General features: G+C 44.6%; 1 protein-coding gene across 3 annotated transcripts in view; it reads left to right on the top strand.

Annotated features, from left to right (window-relative positions):
• The first annotated feature begins 661 nt into the window (after nt 1-661).
• Nucleotides 662-6000, top strand: part of Cep85l (centrosomal protein 85-like) — a 171069-nt gene continuing 165730 nt past the window's right edge. For 2 of the 3 annotated variants that reach the window (XM_063278909.1, XM_017601525.3), the window contains exon 1: nt 662-779. The gene's annotated coding sequence lies outside the window, so the exon portion shown is untranslated. The remainder of the gene's footprint in view (nt 780-6000) is intronic. The other variant, XM_017601526.3, reaches the window with a different exon arrangement.

Genomic DNA, 6000 nt, shown 5'->3' with positions numbered 1-6000 from the left:
CAGGCTGATCTGGAACTTGCTATGTAGCTAAGGATAATCTTGATTTCCTCATCCTCTGGCCTAAATGCTGGAATTACACACAAGCACTACCTACCGTGCGGGGCCTGATAGGGGAGCTTTGCTCGTTGCTGTATTTAAGTGTCCTGGACTGTATGAAACCCTTGGAAACCACCCTGCTCAGTGAATGGATGAAAAAACCCAGTATGTGTCACACTAAACCCGGCTGAAAGATTCCTGAGCTCACCAACCTGCTCTCTCTAGGTTTTGTTTCTTTGTTTCTTTGTTTGTTTATAAAAAAGTCTGTTAAGAAGAGTGGCTGAAGTGAGTGCAATTACTCTCCCGTCTCTACTCTGCTGACCCACTTCTCCATTAAAGTCTTATTCATGAATGCCCTGGGCTTTATCGAGAGAGTTCCTTTTTGTTTCTTTTGTAGCCAACGCCTTGAAATTCACACCTCCACAATAATGGCTCTGACAGATGGGTTCTTCTTGGGCTGCCATCAGCCGTGGAGAAATTCCAGTCGATGAGTGAGTTAAATTGCCAGTGCTTCTGAGTCAGGTTATGCAGCCAGTGGGTGCTTCTGGGCCACGGCGCTTCCTGGCAGTGTGGATGCAAAGTGTGTGTGCAGGAAGCAGACGCGGCGGTCTCGCACAGCCACTCAGGTTGCCCTCTATGAATATGCATGATGCCGCTGGTGCTCTGCCTCCTGAGCTGAGCCTCACCTCCACATGCCCATGTCCTGCCTAAACCTTGAAGACGTCCCTGAGGAGTTTCAAAGAGTGAGTTACTTCTCCAACTCTGGAGGGTTTGCCTTTTTTCCCCCGTTTCCTAAAAGATGATGACGAATTGCACCCTGACTTATTTTTATTCCCAGTGAGTCATTTGCTAGTCTTAAAAAAAAATGACCTAACTTAAAAGGAGATAGAAAAGTTAAGGGCGATACCTCCTAGGAGGGACGCGAAGGTACCCCGGTCTGGGTTTGTTGGGTGCCTTTTGCTGCGGTTCCCAAACGCAATGCTGCCACGAGGAAATGAACAGATGGCAAATGGCCTTTGCAACAAAGCATTCTGAGTGGGTTGCTTTGTGTCAGGAGTGAGGGTCATTCCGCTCTTCCTGTGAGCTCTGTGTTCTCCTCAGAAAGCAGAGAACAGGCTGGAAACCTCTTCCTATTATTCATAAAGCAGATCGCTGGCTCTGAAAGGTGCTTGGCCAGTTGAGGGCTCCCACAAGTGTGTTCTAGCTAATCCTGGCTCCACGTTGTCTTTGTGGGGAGGAAGTGGGGGGGAGGGGCGAGGAGGCCTGGCTCAGCAGAAAGCCAAGAGGCCCCGCTCCAGGAACCCATGTGCTGAGCAGCCTTTGCTAGGACTTGCCAGCTTGTGCCCACCCCTCACCCCCCCACACACACACTCCGACCCCCTACGCTTTGGCAAATAAACTCCTGTTGGACAGGGAAGATGCAGGACTGTCTTTGGGGTGCAGACAGCTATGGGCAAAAGAATGGCAGATGTTGCTCTGCAGTTGTTTTTGATGATCTGTGCCAGACCTTCCTTGGACTCTGAGAGCCGTTTCATTATTTCACGGAGGTCGTAGCTTTCCACAGGAGAACCCATACGAATGTGTTTTCCTTAAGGAACAGTGGGGACAAGGGCACTGCTCTTCTATAAGAGTGGCGTCCCTGTCTCCTGTAGCTTGGATGGAGACCCTTCCAGGGAGCCTCCAGCCGGAGGGCCCCGGCTAGCTGGGTTCTGAAGCGGTGCCTGTTGGAAGTTTTTTTTTTTTTTTTTTTTTTTTAAATGTTGGCTGGCCTTCTCCTGTGTAATAGTCATACTTTGAAATATACGCCCAGCACGATGTTTCGGCATTTAAAGTTCATGATTTAAGAGCTGATGGCATTTGCCTCATCGTTAAATGGTGAAATAATAGGGTCAAAGTGAGGTTAACAGGATTTGGAACTTCAGTTTGACTGGAGTCCTTCCTCTACTGAAAATGACTAGGAAGTGAAAGGAGGGGGGTAGAAATGGAGATCGAGGGAGGGGGAGGGAGGGGAGGGTAAGGAAGAACAGAATGGGAGGAGAGAGTTATTCATACCAGACACACCAGATCTTAAATTATCCAAGTTTATAAACCTTTCTATAAGCCCCTCCCACGTCTTTATTGAGTCAACAGGCCTTCCAAGAGTGTATTTCTTGAGCAAAATCCTTTTATGATTTCCAGGCAATTAACAAAAGAAAGCAAAACTCTCTTCATTTCGCTCTGGCACACAAGCCTTGTTCCTCCTGTGTCTGTCTCCAGTGCTGCTAGAACGCCTGGGACTTTTATTAACATAATTTCGTTTCATGGCAAGGCAAATTTTAATTACGTTTTAAAAAATTGTGGGTAGGTGTGTACTCATCGTGGGACCTGTGTCAGAGGACAGCTTTCTTTCTTTTTTTTTTTTTTTTTTGGTTCTTTTTTTTTTTTTTCCGGAGCTGGGGACCGAACCCAGGGCCTTGCGCTTCCTAGGTAAGCGCTCTACCACTGAGCTAAATCCCCAGCCTAGAGGACAGCTTTCGAGAGTCAACTCTCTCCTTCCGCCATGGGAATTAGAGATTGAACCTGGGCTGTTAGGCAGGTCTCTTTACCCTCTGAGTCACACAGAGATGCAGACACAGACACACACACAGACACACAGATATACAGACACACACACACACACACAAACATACATAGATCATCACAAATACACTATATACATAGACACTGACACATAGACACAGACACACAGACACATACACATAGGTCATCACACAGACACCACACACATAGACACAGACACACAAACACAGACACACAGACACATACACATAGGTCATCACACAGACACCATACACATAGGCACACAGATACACAGACAGAGACACACAGGCACACACAGACACACAGACACAAGAACACACAGACAAACACACATAGGTCATCACACAGACACACAGACACATAGGGACACAAACACACACACAGAGATCTCCACACATTACCCACCCACCCCCATCCTAGCAATTAACTATATTTTGGCCAGCTGTTTAATCTTTACTTCTGACCATTAATGAGTTGAATATCTTTGTGTATTTTTTGAGGCTTATATTTACTGATCTGTGAATTAGCTGTTTATACACTTAATCTACTTTAGCACATGAAATACTTTCCCTAAATTAAAAACAAAATAAGGCAAAAGGTCTAAATCTCTTTCTATCTAAAAGTCTAAGTCTAGGCAGGCATCCTATAGGAATTCCTACACTTGGAGAGGGAAATGAACAAACACCCCAATGGAGCATATAACAAAGATAATGGTAAACAGGAAGTAGTTAGGTATGCTATGGCAACTGTATACTGAGGACTAACATAGACATTTTTAAAAGCTAAATCTACGTGTTCCACATAGACCTATTTCAACATATTGTTGAAATCAGAAAGATAAATTTGAGAATGCAGATGGCCCAGTGCTACCCTCCATTTTGGATGTGCCTCTGGAAATAGTTTCTGTTTGTCATCAACCTTAAAATACTATCTAACAGGCAGGCAATAATTGCAAAATCCCAAATCACGCACCTATCTGTTGCATTGTGGGAATAAAAACAGCTTTGGTTCAAAAGACAGACAGGAGGGAGGGAAGCGGGGTGAGTCAACTCTGGCTCAGTTCTGAGGAATACCAAAAGCCATGGCTTGTTACCTATCGATCCTGCATTTGACATAAGTTATCAGTGCTTATATTACTTAAATAACGCTCGAAACACGATCAAGAGGTAAAGCTACTTTAGGCGATGGATGGGGAAGTGCAGTTTTAGTTAGCAAAAGTCTTTGAGAGTCCTAACCTGTCTTTATAGCTTTTATCTGTTGCGTTTCCCAATTTTCTATACAATTTTGTGACTAAGGTACATAGTGGAGTTTGAATTTACTTGAGATTTCTACCCAAACTGATGAGTCAGCAAGTGCGCTCTTTGTTTCGTGCCTGGCTCAGTGACATTCCCTGTCACTTATCTCACTTAACAGCCACTGCCAAGTAGCTTTGTGTAAGACTCAGGTGTTGGTTCAGTTGATCTACTGCATAGAGAATAAGGTTTATTCCAACTCAAAGGAAAGAACACCTTTTTGATGTTTTTATTTTCACTCCTCACACTGTTTAATTATGCAGTGTGCACAACGTTAAGTGTGTACACATTCGCCTGCAAAGCTTTTCACGAGGCTAAGCCCACAGAAATGAGATCTGTTTGGTAACCGTTCATGTGCGGGATGAGAGACGAGTTCGGTAGTCCTCAACCTTCAAAATACTTCCACCCCTAATACAGGCCTTCATGTAAATGTGATCCCCTACCATAAAATTATTTTTGTTGCTACTTTGTAACTGCAATTTCCCAGTCATTATGAATTATAATGTAAATATCTGATATGCAGGATGTCTGATGTACAGTTCTGTGAAAGGGTCATTTGACCCCCAAAGAGGTCACAACCCGCGAGTTGAGAACTGTTGCTCTCCTAGATGGAAAGGGAAGTCGGAAGAGTTTACTTTTATTCCAAGTATTCCTGTAGTGCCTGAGTTTTTTAAAAATGGGAATATTTTTTATTATATTTGTGGGATGCTAAAAATTAAGAGAGAATGACTAGACACTAGCAAAGCAGGATTTTTGTCTATTTCTTCAAATCATATACAACCGGAACTATTGGAATTACAATGTTAACTTCATTTTCAGGGCTGGCCCATCAGTTCTTTGAGGACTCAGATCTTGTCTGCCTTGCTCGCAGAGATCAACTGAACCTCGAATGCTGCTAAAGTAAGGGACCAATGAGTACTGCTTGGTGAAGAGCAGACGAGGAGGCCTGTGACAGCAGGACACAGGAGGGTGGCAGACTATGCCGGAGGGAACTATGTGTGTAGTGTCACGGAACTGGGATGGTGTCAGGGGCATGGTTGTGTCTTCCTCAAGGTGCCTTACTAGCCTGTGCTTGGGCCAGAAACTGCCAAGATGATCGCACTCAAGGCTTAGGATTGGTCAGGCCAATGGAGGACAAGAGAACTGGGACAGTGAGGCGAGTGGGTGAAAGAGATGTCATAGGCTCCTGGCTATGTAGAAGGGGATAAGAGATGGTGAGACTAGAAGGAAAGAACACAAGGACTCCGGGTCCCCTCAGAGGTGTGAGAAGTACAAGAGAGGAAGGATTGGCGAGAAATGCCTTCTCCTACAGGCTTCCTAGATGAGATCACTCTACATGACGTTGGGAGGCAGAAGGCACAGGTTCGTGAGTGGGTGGAAGAGTAAACGCTGTGGGAGATAAAGAAAACTGAGATGCTTCCAAGGCCCTGGTTATGTTACAGCTTGAGTTCCGAGTGGGGAGTGAATCTCTTTCCTAGGTGAGGTGGCATGGTTTTCCGTTACAGGCAGCACTGGAAAACTGTGGGCCAGTCGTTCTCCTCTTTCCTAACACTGCAACCTTCAATCACCCTAACCATAAATTTATTTCACTGCTACTCTATAACTGTACTTTTGCTGCTGTCATAAATCATGATATAAATATTTGACATACAGGATATCTGATATTCGAATCCTGTGGAAGGGTCTTTTGACCTCAAGGGACTCTGAAGGCACATGTTGAGAACCACTACCGTAGGCCATCCTGATAAAACAGGGTGGAAAAAAAAGGAATGCAGTGCCTAGGAGTGTGTAAAAGTGTGATTAGACACAATGCTGCCTGACAGCTCAAGAGGAAAAGAACAGAGTTGAAAGAGAAGTGAAGGAAGGAAGGCTACTGAAAATCTTGACATGATTCTCCTTTGTTTAGAGCAACATATAAAAAGTAGAAAACAACAGGAAATTCAAATGCATGTTTCACTGGAAGAACTCACCTTAAGACATAAAAACCATAGAATACACACAGGACAAAGTGCAGACACACACACACACACACACACACACACACACACACACACACACACGAAAATGGTGCAGGCACTCACACACACACACA

This window comes from Rattus norvegicus, chromosome 20, assembly GCF_036323735.1.
Source record: "Rattus norvegicus strain BN/NHsdMcwi chromosome 20, GRCr8, whole genome shotgun sequence".
NCBI classification, from domain to species: Eukaryota; Metazoa; Chordata; class Mammalia; order Rodentia; family Muridae; genus Rattus; species Rattus norvegicus.
Note: the sequence above shows the minus strand (reverse complement) of the source record. Positions and strands in the feature narration are given on the sequence as shown.